This window comes from Nycticebus coucang, chromosome 5, assembly GCF_027406575.1.
Source record: "Nycticebus coucang isolate mNycCou1 chromosome 5, mNycCou1.pri, whole genome shotgun sequence".
NCBI lineage: Eukaryota > Metazoa > Chordata > Mammalia > Primates > Lorisidae > Nycticebus > Nycticebus coucang.
Window position 1 is genome coordinate 13,364,304 of NC_069784.1, and position 16,763 is coordinate 13,381,066.

The following is a 16,763-nucleotide window of genomic DNA, read 5'->3' on the forward strand; positions in this document are numbered from 1 at the left end:
GACTCGTTTATATCATATTTAATGATTCAATAGCACATTCTCTTAGTAAGGAATTTTAATATCGAAAGGTTTCTGAGAATTTTACTGTGACATTTATGAAATTCATCCTCTAACAACCAAAATGTTTCACCTTATGTAGGTTCCAAGAGGTGACTCAAATTAAAACCACTGAGAAAAATGTTTATAGCCATAAAATAATTGCCCTGATGTTTTTTTTTTTTTTTGCAGATACTTGCAGAAATAGCAAAGAGATTGTTATTATTCAGAACTGGATTAGACCTAAATTTTCTATTTCTCTTAAAAGGTGGCATTTTGCCTTTTTATAGTTATAATAGTACCTTAGAGAAGAGGAACAACATAAGGAATTTCTAAAATCATTTCCTTCAGGATGTTAGCCACTTAATGAGTGATTTGGCTAATTTGTTGATTTATATTCTTTTCAAAACTCAGTTTTAGGAGGTTTGGGTATTCACTCTTCAGTCTTCAACCCTCAAATGACAATGAATAACTTTTTTCCTAAGCATACTAAATAATTTCATTATTTTTTTAAGCACCATGCCAATCCAGAGAAATGTAATTCAAATCTTTCCTTCAAAATTAGGGGATCAGGCAAAGCATTGGCGGCTGATGCCTGTAATGCCAGCACTCTGGAAGGCCGAGGTGGTAGCATCACTTGAGGTCAGGAGTGGGAAATTGCAGTGAGCTTTGATGATGCCACTGGGCTCTAGCCCTGGCGACAGAGTGAGACCCTGTCTCAAAAAACAAATTAGGGGATCATAACTATCTTTCACGGAGAAAGAAAAAAAAAACAGCAAACAAAAATTAATAAACAGGAAAAAACATATTTTCTTTATCTGGGGATGTTATTACCCTGTTTCCCCGAAAATCTTATTTTAAGGTGTGCTCCCAAAGATGTGCTAGGTCTTATTTTCAGGGGACATCTTATAGTTCCTGTAAGTAGGTCTTATTTTCGGAGGATGACTTATTTTCAGGGAAACAGGGTAGATACATTGTTTTTTCCCCAATCCCCATTTCAAGTGTTTTTTTTTTTTCCTTTAAATATGTATCATTTAACCTTTCTGCTCACTTCAGCCACATAAGGTAATAAAAAAAACTTGGAAAATCCACTAACCTAAAAGAAATCTCCAGTTGAATCTTTAGACCCTAAATCTCTTGTTACTTGCTCTAATAAAATTCTGCATTGCCAGCCCCCCTCCCCTAAACAACATGGCACCATAATGAAATTTTAGGGCAGGAAATAAAATTTTAGGACAGCTCTACAAAGTTTCTTTTTTCTTTGCTTGCCTTTCCAAATCCACACTGCCAAGTTGGCAATATTTTACATACGATATTAAATATAACATAGTAAATATTTTAGGAGGGAGGAGAGAATAAGAAGAAAGGAAAGGAAACCAAGGGCAAGAGGATCTAGTTGAGGAGCTCTATTGAGCTCTTTCCGAACCACTTTATGGAAATTCCCCTCACAATTAGGACCCCAGTGCCTGATATGTGAGCTGGGTGGACCAAAGTGAGCAAATCAGAGATGGAGGGAAGGAGGGAGGGAGGAAGAGGGGGTAGGAAGAAGAGAAGGCAGAGGGAGAGTGGAAGGGGAGGGGAGGGGAGGCGAAGGAGAGGGAAGGGGAGGGGAGGGCCAAGAGGGGGAGGGGAGGCGAAGGAGAGGGGGAAGGGAGGGGAGGGCAGAGAAGGGGAGGGGAGGGGAGGGCAGAGAGGGGGAGGGGAGGCGAAGGAGAGGGGGAGGGGAGGGGAGGGCAGGGGAGGGGAGGGGAGGGCAGAGAGGGGGAGGGGAGGCGAAGGAGAGGGGGAGGGCAGAGAGGGGGAGGGGAGGCGAAGGAGAGGGGGAGGGGAGGCGAAGGAGAGGGGGAGGGGAGGGGAGGGCAGAGAGGGGGAGGGGAGGCGAAGGAGAGGGGGAGGGGAGGGGAAAAGGGCAGAGGGGAGGGGGAGGAGCGGAGGAAATGGAGAGTGGGTGAGAATGACAGAGTATAGTGTGAAAGAAAGGGTTGTGACAATTTAGGACTTTGCGCATCTCAGCATTTCAGTAGAGGTCCAAATAATGTTAATAAAAAGTGACTTTTATCCCACTTTCAAGGGGAACTCTAGCCCCACGTTTTCAGTATGTAAGGCGTTAGGCACAAGAGGCTATTGAGCTCTTGAGATGTGGCTAAACTGAGATGCGCAGAAAATGTTAAATATACACTGGGTTTCAAAGACGTGTGAAAAGAAAAGAATGGGGAATATGTCTCTGATACTTTCTACGTTGATTACATGTTGAAATAAACATTTGGGTTACTTCAGTTACATAAAATGCATTAAGATTAATTTCACCTGTTTCTTTGGAATTTTGAAATGTGGGTGCCAGAAAATTAAAAAATGTGTTATGTGGCTCACATTATATTTGTCTGGGATGGCAGCATGGGGGGGGGGGGGCGGGGGCCTGTTAATGGACTGCAAAAATCTCTCTTTGACCCTGACCCCATAGCCCACCTCCAGCTCAATACCATGAGCCTAGAGAGGGAGTGAGAGTGTTTGCTACAACGACACAGCGGCAGCACGGAGGCATCTTCTGGCCATTGGGTGAGGGATGTGTGTTTTCCACACTGCAGGGTGAGCAAAGAGGAATGAGCAGGAGACGACCCTGTTCAGACTGAGACGCAGGGAGGAGGGACACTGGCACCCCACACCGCATGGACGTCCACAGGGTGCAGAAACTCCAGGGCGGCTCTTTCCCCTGCGACGTGGAATGAACGTCCCAAGAGCTCTCAGAATAACTTGGTCGGTCCCTTGCCAGTTGGAAAGAGTTAATAAGGGGGATAAGAAGAAACCTCAAGGGGGCAGAGGCGAGCAGCCCCCGTCCCCGTCACAGCTCTGGCTGTAGCGGTGACGCTTGATTTGGGAAGAGAAGGTAGCTTTGAATTGGTTATGAAATTAACACTGGAATTGGGATAGAACTGGATTTTAGTTTGGTTTTTGGAGATAGAGTCTCACTCGATTGACCTGGGTGGAGTGCTCTGGTGTCACAGCTCACAGCAACCTCAAATTCTTGGGCCCAAGGGATCCTCCTGCCTCAGCCTCCCGAGTACCTGGGACTACAGGCACCAGTCATGATGCTTGGTTAGTTTTTCTATTTTTAGTAGAGATGGGTGACTTCTCACTCTTGCTCAGGCTGGGCTCCAACTCCTGAGCTCAAGCGATCCACCCACCTCAACCACCCAGAGTGTTAGGATTACAGGCATGAGCCACTGAGGACTGGGTACTGTGATAGCTGAAACTGACCCTTTTAATACAGGAAAAAGAGTAGAAACCCTACAGGGTATGCCTGAGTTTAGGGATAGGAAAGAATCCATCATGTTTAATGTCTGTCTCCTCCATTAAAATTTCAGCTTCAAGAGGGTAGGATTGTCTCATCTCTTTTATTTCTTTTTGTTTTCACTTGCATAGTCTCAGGGGCCTTACACAGTAGCTGGCACATAGGAGGTGAGCAAGAAATATTGGCTGGATAGGTGAATAAATGAATCTGACTTCATATGATTGAAGGCAACAGTAGAAGACGGGAAAACGTGCTTGTTATTGTGCCCACAGCGTCTAGCATATTCAGTATCCAGGGCACTTGTGTTCAGGAAAGGTCCATGTCATTCAGTGAGCACCGAGTGGCTGGTGTGTAAGGGGAGGGATTGCTGGTCAGTTCAGCAAACATAGTCCATTTTAGAAATTATAGAGCACAGTCAAATCACTACATGGTGCTATGCTATCAAGAACTCTTTTACATTTTCCTTGCCAATAGATTCATATTAAGGCTTCTGATGCTTAAAATATTTCCAGTGCTTTAGAGTTATTGAACCCTTTTCAGTCAGTAAGATCCTTATGAGATTTCTTCTATCATTCATGGCCAATTACCTTTGTTTTTTCAATTACTGGTCATTTTGTTTGAGATTGTGTTTGCAGTATGATGAATACTTTTCATCATTGTTTTATGTAGATTCAAGCAACAGTGAGAAAGATCATAACTTTGACAAAGATACATGCTGCCTCCTGTAGAGTTTCTCACCTTTTCTTTTTTTTATTGGAGACAGTCTTACTATGTCACCCTCAGTAGAGTGCTGTAAAGTCATAGCCTCACAGCAACATCAATCTCTTGGGCTTAAGCAATTCTCTTGCCTCAGCCTCCTGAGTAGCTGAGACTACAGGTGCTCACCACAACACCCAGCTATGTTTTGGTTGTAGTTGTCATTGCTGTTTAGCAGGCCCGGGCCAGGTTCATACTGGTCACCCCCAGTGTATGTGGCCGGCACTGTAACCACTGAGCTATGGGCGCCAAGTCTAGTTTCTCACCTTTTCTAAGAAAACATCTTGTTAGAAGGTATGTGACCACTCCACCAGGAACCCAGGGCCTCAAAGTCATCCGAGTTAGCACAGCCAGTTCTGTAGGCTGCCCTGTCCTTAGTTTTCTAGAGTTTATGGACATTAGCTGTTGCACTTCAAAAGCAATAATATAGATAAAACAAAATGTTAAGCGTCTAAGTTGTTGTTTTTTTTTAAGTTTGTGCCTGAACATTTTTTTTAAATGATATTCATGGATGTACATCATTATTGCATTTCGAAATATAAGACGGTAGGTGATTATTTTATGAGTATGTGAACTTGACCAACAAGACATGCGCATAACCGTCTTCTCCCCTGAGAACAAGCTGACTATCTCTGTGTTCATAATTGTGGTCCATGCTTTAGCAACTCTTCTTCTTTCGTGGCTGCCTCACATCTTTGCTCAAAAGCACCAACCAGCCTTTAAGGAACAGAGATGAGATTTTTTTCTCAAAAGGTTTTAAAAGCATCCGTGCATATTTTAGAATAATTTATGAAAAGGAATTAGAAATCTCTATCTTGCTATTTTAAGATTTGGCCAGTTGCAGCTAAAGATGTTCCATCGTTTGACGGATGAGGGAAAAAGGATGTTTTGACCTTTAGTAATTTTGTAAATGGCTTCATCTTTCTTAAAGAGAAAAATAACTATGATCTCTCATTCTAGGAGGATTATTCTAGGAAAGGAAGTGGAAAGAGAAATGCAAAAGATGCAAAAAAAAAAAAATAGAAGGGATAAAGATTGCAACAAGAAGATCAAGATGATAGAAAAAAGGACAGAGGAGGAATGTCAAAGTATGGTCAACTTGGGTTAACCATGCCATTTGGGGAAGAGAGTGTCCAGAACAATTTGGAGGTTATTATGACTTGTGCAGGAAAGACTGTCATTATTAACTAGTTATCTCTGCCACAGGCACAAACAGCAGAAGTGGGGGCCCAACACCCTGTGCTTTCATTTCTATTCTAGAAGGTAAAGTTCTCTGCCATTTGAAAACCAGCGAGTGTTCAGAGGAAGCAGACTTTCAATGTGTCAGAGAATCCTGGCTGTGTGGATAGTAAGAAACTACATCTGAATTTGCTATTTCCACAGAGGAGAAAACTATCCACACCAGGCGGCGCCTGTGGCTCAGTGAGTAGGGCGCCGGCCCCATATGCCGAGGGTGGCGGGTTCAAACCCAGCCCCGGCCAAACTGCAACAAAAAATAGCCGGGCGTTGTGGCGGGCGCCTGTAGTCCCAGCTGCTCGGGAGGCTGAGGCAGGAGAATCGCGTAAGCCCAAGAGTTAGAGGTTGCTGTGAGCCGTGTGACGCCACGGCACTCTACCCGAGGGCGGTACAGTGAGACACTGTCTCTACCAAAAAAAAAAAAAAACTATCCACACCAGACATGTAAAATAAATACATGGGTAGAAAATCCGGTTTAGAAAGGGGTGTGGGAGGGAGAAAGGAGGAAAGAAGGATGAGAGATCTCCTGACTAGATCACATTTTTGAGGTCTCCATTCTTATACCTTAAAATACTGAGGGAACTTGAAAATGTGATTGAACCACTCTAAGTAAAGATGCAGGAATTGTGGAGAGTAGCAAATGTGTCAGAAATCTGGGTATGAGGCAAATATTCTCCTAGTGCTCAAAAAGAAAAGAATTATATTCAAGAAGGAAATCATGCTGTCCCTTCTTTGCACAGTTCACACCCCTCCCTGTGTTTCCTCTCCTGCTAAAATCCTTCCTCCTTCACTTTCTAGAGGAATGTGTGGAAAGAACGCTGCACCTGCTTCCCTTAAATCTTTCCTCTCCCCTCAAATCTTCAATGGATTCCATTTTCTTCCGCAGAAAACTCTAGAAATTACTATACAAAGGATTGTTGGGCGTCTACTGTTCAGTGCATAATTAAACACGTCTCATTACGTCACCTTCCAGACACCACCGTGGCGTTATGTACCGCACCGTCTCGTTACGTCGCCTTCCAGACACCACCGTGGCGTTATGTACCGCACCGTCCCGTTACGTCGCCTTCCAGACACCACCGTGTCGTTATGTACCGTACCGTCTCGTTACGTCACCGTGGCGTTATGTACCGCACCGTCTCGTTACGTCACCTTCCAGACACCACCGTGTCGTTATGTACCGTACCGTCTCGTTACGTCACCGTGGCGTTATGTACCGCACCGTCTCGTTACGTCACCTTCCAGACACCACCGTGTCGTTATGTACCGTACCGTCTAGTTACGTCACTTTTCAGACACCACCGTGTCGTTAAGTAACGCACGGTCTAGTTACGTCACCTTTCAGACACCACCGTGTCGTTATGTAACGCACCGTCTCGTTACGTCACCTTCCAGACACCACCGTGGCGTTATGTACCGCACCGTCTCGTTACGTCACCTTCCAGACACCACCGTGTCGTTATGTACCTCACCGTCTCGTTACGTCACCTTCCAGACACCACCGTGTCGTTATGTACCGCACCGTCTCGTTACGTCACCTTCCAGACACCACCGTGTCGTTATGTACCTCACCGTCTCGTTACGTCACCTTCCAGACACCACCGTGTCGTTATGTACCTCACCGTCTCGTTACGTCACCTTCCAGACACCACCGTGGCGTTATGTACCGCACCGTCCCGTTACGTCGCCTTCCAGACACCACCGTGTCGTTATGTACCGCACCGTCCCGTTACGTCACCTTCCAGACACCACCGTGTCGTTATGTACCGTACCGTCCCGTTACGTCACCTTCCAGACACCACCGTGTCGTTATGTACCGCACCATCTCGTTACGTCACCTTCCAGACACCACCGTGTTGTTATGTACCGCACAGTCTCGTTACGTCACCTTCCAGACACCACCGTGTCATTATGTACCGTACCGTCTAGTTACGTCACCTTTCAGACACCACCGTGGCGTTATGTACCGTACCGTCTAGTTACGTCATCTTTCAGACACCACCGTGTCGTTATGTACCGCACCGTCTAGTTACGTCACCTTTCAGACACCACCGTGGCGTTATGTACCGTACCGTCTCCTTACGTCACCTTCCAGACACCACCGTGTGGTTATGTACCGTACCGTCTCGTTACGTCACCTTCCAGACACCACCGTGTCGTTATGTACCGTACCGTCTAGTTACGTCACCTTTCAGACACCACCGTGGCGTTATGTACCGCACCGTCTCGATACGTCACCTTCCAGACACCACCGTGTGGTTATGTACCGCACCAGCTCCGGTGGTTTTTCTACAGTCGCCCTTCCTCTTTAGTCAGACTACCTCTTTCTCAAGATTTTCTTCTGTCCCCTCCTGCTTTGACTCAAATTCTGAGTCAGATTCTGTCCTTATACCTCTCATTCCAAATGCTTGATCTTAGACATTTTATCAACACCCATGGATTAAAATGTATTTTTCAATCACCGATGCCCTCATCCACCCGCCTATCCCAGGCTCCCCAGATATTATTGGCTTTGCATTTTAGCTGCCCTCTGGAAATGTCCCTGGGCATCTCACACATACCTCAGCTCAACTCGCTCAAAGCCAAACTCAACTTCTCCTTTCCCAGACCTGCTTTTCCTTCTGTTCCCGCCACTGGCTGACCATCCCCCCTGACCCACTCACTCTCCGGCCACATGCTTTACATGTGTCGTATCACACACTACACAGAGGAGCCCTCGGAGTTGGGGTCATTGTGTCCATTGTACAGATGAGAAAATGGAGCCCCTGAGAGGTTAAGTCACCTGCTCAGAAGGCCACCAGGCTAGTAAACAAGTCACGAGACCAGGATTCCCACTGCCATCTCACCATCCTGAGAGCCAGAGACATTTCCGTGCCCACCTGTAGAGAGTCTGTATAAGGGGAACTGGATTTACTCTGTTCAGAGGACAGAGCTGAAACAGTGAATAGAATTTGTGTGAATATAGATTCCAGTCAATTTATCAAAGGGCTTTTTAAAATGTTATACAGCAAAGAAATAAGTCTCCTGGCAAAGCCATGTTTTCTGACTCGGGACAGATGCAGAAAAATCTTTTGGATGTTCTGGATGGAGAGGAAATTTAGACAACACAGACTATGCAAAAGTTCACAGCAGAACTGGCTCACCAGCTTGTATGATGGCTCAGGAGTCTGCTTGCTAATCCTGTGAGAAACAAAACGAACGTATGTCACCATTCGGCAAATAGACTTCATGTTAGATAATTCGTGTGTATGTGTATTACACACTCCAAAGTCATGAAAACTTTGGTAACCGAAAGTTATTTTAAACAGAAAAAAGCATTTTTTTCTTTATTTTCATGGTTCAGCTGCTTCAGATCATCTTGCCTTCTCTGTTCTGGAAAGCAGCTACCACAGCTGCTGGGGACAGTTTTCAATGACCTCTCGCTGTCACATCCTCCTGGCTACAGCAGCACTCTGTGTGGTTCAGGTAGAATGAGGGTAAAAAGTGTGAATGGAACAAACCTCAGGCTGTGTTCCAAGATTTTTTTTTTTTTTTGTATGTTTGGAGGTGATTTTTGCATCGTTTGTTTTTTTCGACACAGACTTTAATCTGTTGCCTCAAAAAAAAAAATCTGCTTTCAGAAAGGGTCTGTGCACCACACTTTGTATCGTGCAATAATTATGACTCAGGGGAATTGATAAAGAGGTGCAAGGGGCAGGAGGAGTCATTAGATCCAACTTCTGTGGGGAAAATCAGAGAGGTGAGGTGCTAGATAAGAGATGCAGGAATTCATGCCTGGTTCCTGTGGCCCAACGGGCTGGGCGTTATGCCCAGGGCTCTGCAGAGGCCACTGGCAGGTGCCTACAATGAGACTCTGTTCATCCACTTTAATTAGCACCTCATCACTTTCAGCTTGGTGTCACCCAGCTGGCTAGGGCAGGGCGACACCTCCAGCTTGAACTGGGCTCCATTCCATTTTCTTAGAGCTTATCGAGACATGTGGTGCTTTCTTTAACTGCAGCTGGTGCTGGCACTTTCATTGTAAATTTAAATCTCTGTTTGGAAAAAGGTGATAAGAACAGTTTGTTTCAAGTCCCTGGTGTTTAAGCCTTAAGCAGTTCCCAGCAAATACATTCGAGGCTCCTTCTGGTTTGATCAGGTACAATTTGTAGTTGTCTTATTAATAGTGGCAGTGTTCAGATTCTCCTTAATGATATTCACACCAAGAAAGTCTCTACATGGGCATCGCTATTTCTCTGTGGTTCAAAGTTTGTGCTGATTGCTTTTAGCATTTTGGGTGATGCTTGTTGATCAGTGCAAGTTATCAGAAAAAGTCCTGGCATCTGTATGCATTTGTTTGAGGGTTTTGTTTTTTTTCTTTTCCTTTTTTCAATGGAACCAAAAATGAGATGCTTTCTAGCTGCATTCCATTTTATCATAGTTCTTTGTCAGTAACACAGGGTGCTAATGTTCAAGACTGCATAGTGGGAGAGCTTAATGGTCTGTTTTTCTCAACAGTTATTGCACCATCAGTATTTAACTCATTTCTTTTTTTTTTTTTTTCCTTTGGCAGTTTTTTGACCAGGGCCGGATTTCAACCTGCCACCTCCAGTATATGGGGCCATTGCCCTACTCCTTGAGCCACAGGCACCACCCTAACTCATTTCTTTATAAACTATCTTATTGCACATTTCACTTGAAAGTATTATATAAAATAACCTTTTAATCTATTTTATAACCAATTTGTATACTTCTGGGCTTTTGTCCCCAAGAATGGTATTAACATATTTTAAATTTCTTCTTAAAAGTCTTTACATACTCTATAGGCATCTGGTACCCACATTTTGGAGCTAGGGAATGAAACAACACAAATTAAAGTTACTTCATTTTTGAGTGGCATTCTAAGTGAAATACTATTGTCTTCCTTTGTTCTCTCCACTTCAAAATCATCCTTTTATTAGTATCATTTTAAGTTATAATAGTACTTTAAATTTTAAGCAAAGTTTTGTGAACATTATCTAATGTAGTTCTCATGAAAATTCTGATTTGTGTAAGTAGGGAAACTCGGCTGGGCACAGTAGCTCACACCTATAATCCTAGCCCTTTGGGAGGCCAGGGTAGGATTATTTGCACCCAGGAGTTTGAGACCAGCCTGAGCAAGATGGAGACTTGTCTCTGAGAAAAATAGAAAACTTAGCTGGCATGGTGGTGTGCACTCAGAGTCCCAGGGGCTCAGGGTGCTGAGGCAGGAAGATCACTTGAGCCCAGGAATCTGAGGTTGCAGCCATATGTGATGACCATTGCACTCTAACTTGGGTGAAAAAGTAAGACCCTGTCACACTCAAAAAAAAAAAAAAAAAAAAAACGGGGAAAAAAGGAGGGAAATTGAAATTCAGACAAGCTAAGACATGGGCTGGCATCACACAGCTGATTATAGAGAAGGTAGTTCTCCAACCTAGTGTCTGTTACATAGCCCAAGGCTAGAAACCAGCTAAACCTTTTCTAGACTGACCAAACCTTGACCAGAATTTCTTGCCTAATAAACAACCAACAGCAGCATCTGGGCAGCCTTATACATTAACTACTACCGTTGTCCTCATGAATGAACCCTTCAGGGACAAATTCTATCATATTTTTAATTTCAGAATATCACGGGCGTGCAAACTTTGGTTACATGCATTACTTTTGTACTTCTGAGTCAAGGTTATAGTGTACCATCCCCCAGATAATGTGCATTATACCCCTTGCCCTCCCCTGCTCGATTTCCATGGAATTTTACTACCAGATATACAGCTGCAAGTTCATCATTTAGTTCTGACTTAAAAGAAGGCACATGTGGTGCTTGCTTTTCCATTCCGGTGACACTTCACTTGGAGGGATGAGCTCCACGTCCATCTAGGTTTTGACAAAAGATATTAGTTTTCCTTTTTATGGTTGAGTAATACTCCATAGTATACATACACCGCATTTTATTAATCCACTCACATATTAATGGGCACTTGGGTTGGTTCCACATCTTTGTGACTGTGAATTGTGCTGCTATAAACCTTTAGATGCAAGTATCGTTTTAACAGAATGTCCTTTTTTCCTTTGGGTAAATACCCAGCAGTGGGATTTCTGGAACAAATGGTGGGTCTACTTTTTAGTTCCTTGCGGTATCCCCACACTACTTTCCCTAGAGATTGCCCTGCTCTGCTGTCCCATCCACAGTGCCTATGTGTTCCTTTCTGTCCACATCCGTGCCAGTGTCTATTCTGCTGGAGTATTTGTATAAAAGCCATTTTCACTGGAGTTAGGTGTTATCTCTCTGTGGTTTGATTTGCATTTCCCTGATGAATAGGGATGTTGACCAGTCTGTCATGTGTATTAGCCATTAATCTATCTTCTTTTGAAAAACTTCTGTTCCTGTCTTTTGCCCACTTATCACTTATAAAATAGACAAAATTATAAAAAGCGCACATAACTTTTATAACTACTAGATAGGGTAAAGGGTCAAATATTTAGCAATGTAAATGTTGATTACTATCATTTTTTTCTTTATACCAAAGCTATAAATGTCTTTCATTACCAGATGAAATTGAAGTTGATGTTTATTTTGATCATTTGTCCTGAAGGTTGGTAATATTTTATATTATGTGTTTTAATTTCAGAACACACAGCATAAGCCTACCCTTTCTCTGTATAAGATTGATAACAAATATTTTTTAAATAGCAGTAGGTATTGTTACACATATTAGGGAAAAGAAGTATATCTCTTAAAAACTGTACTTGATTGATAATAACAATAAACAGATATTTCTATTTGTTTTGGCTAAGATTCATTATGTAATTGTTTTTTATAAACTCACGTTATCCTAACAACAAAATTATCTGATGTCTAGTTTTTATGAAACCCATTTTTAAGATAAGGAAACTGAGGTACAAAGAAAGCAAGGTTACCTAGCATGGGAATTCACCACTAGTCATTCTGATGATAGCGCGCACATTTAACCACTAGAACATACTACCTTAAATTAAGTTAATTATGACTTGTAGTAGTAATTTTTATCACTGTAAGAGATGCTCCTGAACTGCTATATCCCCAGAGGATTCAAGTATACGTATATTTAAGCTTCTATGTCATTTCTTCACCTGTTAGAATTGTTATCAATAAAACTATTCATTAAAGTTGAAAATAGATACAAATTAAAACTTTGTTATCCAAAGTTCAAATTTAATTTGTATCCGCAGAGGATTACATACGTTGTTTTTCCTTTGGGTAAATACTCAGTAGTGGGATTGCTGGACCCTTTGAACTTTGGATAACACTAAAAATAGTTGTTCATTAAATGTTTTTCAATGATTCCTATCAGTGTGTAGTGACAATCTTTTTAAACATGTTATAAATGATCACAAACACTTTAAGTAATTGAGGAGCTAATTGAGATTTCTAAACTAGGAAACCCCATAAACTGTCTATAGGGAAATAATTCCTCAAAATTCAAGCTTTAGAAACCACAAGACTTTCCTGATCAAGTTCTCTCAAATGTGTAATCACAAAGACAATATTTCCTCCACAGGGTTTATGCATTAATTCCAGAAAGAGGGAGAAAGAAATTAGAAGGGTGCAATAATGAACACCCATTTTAATACTGTCATTTTTTTGAGGATGTTTCCCCATCTCTGTGTGGTTGCACGAGGCGCTATGGCCTTCAGCTGTGGCTCAGAAGCTCCTGGGCAGGTGGGCAAATGCCCTGGGCAGGAGCTCCAGCCTTCCTCCCTGGAATTTGGAGAACCAGGAGTTGTGTTGTGTTAATCTGGGTAACCTCATTTTCATCTCATTTAACTTGTGGAAGTTAATTGAACTACCTGCTGAGATCTCTGGCACATAGCTAAATAAGGTAAAATGAGGTTACAATGTTCCCTAACCCACTTTTGGCCCCATTTACCGTATGGGTTGGTTTTCAAAGAGGGTCAGAAAACACTTGGGAAACAGAGTACATCCGATGACGGCTTTGCGGACACACCTATGTAGAGTCCTTTTCTCCTTGTCTGCCTCTTAACCTCTGCCTCGCCCTGTCTCTGCCCTGTTTCTTTCACACCCTCTCACACAGATCCACTTCCCATTTTTTTCTTTTTTTTTCTTTTTTAATTAAATCATAGCTGTGTACATTGATATGATCATGGGGCATCATTCACTAGCTTTACAGACCCACTTCCCATTTTTTTCAAGCCAATTACCAACATATCCTTGGGAGCTTCCCACGCATTTCTCTGTGTTCTATTGATGTTTCCAGGACTGTTCTCTGCGGCTCTCCCTGCAGACCTTTACTAATCCCTCTTTTAGCCTGAACAGACTATATCTATACAAGGTTAAGTTGCCTTGAAAAACAAAAACCCAACCCACCAACTGCTTAAATTCTGTCAAAATATCAAGCAGTTTGATATTTTTGCAATGCCGTGACTGCATTAACTAATTATTTTGGATTTAGTAGAAATAGATATGTTATTTCTGACATGGAGAACAAAACATAGTTTGTGGCCAAAAAAAAAAAGTTTGAATAAAGCACTGTACATTTCTGTGGTGTTTTCTCTCAGAACAGTTCTAATGGAGTATTTATTTCAGTAACTCAGTATGTCCTTCAAAGTCTGTATTTTTTCTTTTTCCTTTTTCTTTTTTCTTTTTTCAGTTTTTGGCCAGGGCTGGGTTTGAACCTGCCACCTCTAGCATACGGGGCCGGCGCCCTACTCCTTTGAGCCACAGGTGCCACCCTCTATATTTTTTCTTTTACTAGCCAAGTAATTTTTTTAATTAAAGAAACAAAAACAACCTCACCACTATCTTTGCTCTTGTCCTAAACCCACACATCAATTATCATTGAAAAATAACACAGCCATTTATACCTTATTTTGCCTGTGCAATTCTGAATTTGAAGCCAGAGTGTCTGAATTAGCAATATATATTAATTGCCATAAATTTACACTTCATATTATAAGAATCACTATTTTTTCTTTACTTTGTGTGTGTGTGAGAGAGAGAGTCACCCTGGGCAGACTATTGTGGTGTCATAGCTCACAGCAACCTGAAACCCTTGGGCTCAAGAGATCCTCTTGCCTCAGCCTCCTGAGTAGGTGTTATCACAGGCACTCACTGCAGCACTTGGCTAATTTTTCTATTTTTAATAGAAACAGGGTCTTACTCAGACTGGTCTCCAACTCCTGAGTTCAAGCAATCCACCCACCTAGGCCACCCATAGTATTAGGACTACAGGTGTGAGGCACCACACCCAGCCGTATTTTTTCTTACTTTTAACCTATGTTTCCATCACTATCACTTTTTTATGCTAGAATAATCATAATTATAAAACCTATTAAAATATACCACAACATAAGTACATCTTTGCTTTATACTTACAAACACGGGAAATACTAACTAGGGTTCTGTTTGTAGATGGGCTATAAATAATTCTTACTTATAGATTATCATTTCAAGTCTTTTTACCTTCATTATACAGTATATATTCTTACGTTTTACATTATATATATTATAAATTATACATATTATAGTTACCTTAGATATAACATTACATTTTACAGTGAGTACATGGAAACTTACCATCTACGAGTCTAATTTTATTTGAAGTGTTCACCATCTCTTCCTTGACCCCCTCCTACTTTCTCTATGCTATTTCTATATAAATTTAGTCAAATTTGGAGGCTTCTTTCCTTATTTAGTTGCCCCTAAACTTATGATAGGAAGTTGACCATCACATGATACTGTGAAGGGTGAACTCATCAAGGACACCACTCTACATCAAGTTGTTTTATGAAACTTGAACCCAAACCTCAACAAATGTCATAGGATTGCTGCTGAAACTACATCATATGGACACTCTTTAAAACTTTAAAAGCATGTTTGGAATGATGACTGTCTTTCATATGAGGCTTACTGAAGCCCATTAAAAAATAATTCATGGTTCGTACATATTTCCTAACAAGGTAAGAGAGATGGTCAAGATGAAACAAACGAAGCAGTGAAGATGCACCTTTGTGCTTTTAGCAAAATAGAAGTGTATTTACAAATAATGAATATTTCTGGGGTAATTGAGAAGACAGACCAGTGCATCTATAAGACAATTCTTAGTTAACAAATAGCTATTTCTATTTCAGGATAATTCATTCTTTCAATAATAGCACTACGTAAAACCCAAAACTTCATAGGAATATATGTGAATAAATATGTATATAAAATCCTCCCCCCCCAAAGAATTAAAAATGATTTAGCCACATATAAACAGAATCAGAAAGCCAGGCCTGACGTGAAGTCTTACCCACATTTTTTAAAACTGCCAGTCATAAGATGATTCGATATAAAATGGGAGAGCTATTGACCAGGTTATTTTTTATGTTGAATGTAACTTGATGTTTGAGCTTAAACAAGGTGTTTTCAAGTGTGTTTCCTTTCATAAAACTTTTAATAGACATGTGGAAATGGAAGACACATGTTTAACAATTATAAGATAAGCTCATTTGAAACTCTCCTAAGACTGAACATTCTCTAAATCATGATGTCTCTGATTTTCAGAAGACTAAATCAAATCTTCAAATGAAAGCAATTGTGATGGAATTGATTAAGACAACTTTGTGGCTATATTTGATCATTTTTAAAGGGTGTACATTTCTAAAGGGTATAGGTTTTCATGTTTTAAATTGTGTAAGTTTTCACTATAAAGAGACCAGCACCCTCACCAGATGTCTCTGTGTACCTGCTGAGAGCTACTTACACACACATAATGTCAGGGAATCAATCCCCCTGTTGATCTGGCATAAAGATCAAAATTTAAGAATGGAATTCAGAGACTAATTGATCAAAATCCCACAGTGAATTTTTTAAACTCTACATTTCTTTGTTAAATCTAATTATCATTTTTTTTTTTTTTTACTAAGCAGAGATTTTAATAAGATGAAGAGGTAGAAATCAGCTTAAGAAGTCATTGCTTTCTATATTCCAGTGAAAACTGGTTCCAGGTGGAAAACGGAAAGAGATAATCTATTTGTATAGGAATAATCATTGTAAGGAAGGGAAAAAAATGTCTAAAATGAAATTTTAAATTTTCTCTACCTATCCATAGCCATATATTTGTCAATATCTGTCTGTGTTCCTAGGTGGAAAGAACAAATACCGTAAAGTCATCAATTTTTATCATAAATATAATTATTTAAAGAGTACATACTAAAACCTTAATGTCTTTTCTAGTTCAAACAACTGATTAGGCTCCAGAGGAACAAAACAGTGTGCCCCTATCAGCAGATCATTTTATTTAGGCTTCAGGTTTCTGAATGAACTTCTACATAGACCCTTGTAGACATCTGAACTCCATAAATCCACAGGTGTTTAAGTAGCCCTCAAGGCTGGGTCAGATAGCAGACTATGACTTTACAAGGATTTCATACTGTGTAAACAACACTTGCCAGGATTTCTCTTTAT

General features: G+C 41.3%; 1 protein-coding gene across 1 annotated transcript in view; it reads left to right on the top strand.

Annotated features, from left to right (window-relative positions):
* Positions 1-16,763, top strand: part of ADGRL2 (adhesion G protein-coupled receptor L2) — a 581,138-nt gene that overhangs the window by 56,647 nt on the left and 507,728 nt on the right. The gene's annotated exons all lie outside the window — the stretch shown is intronic.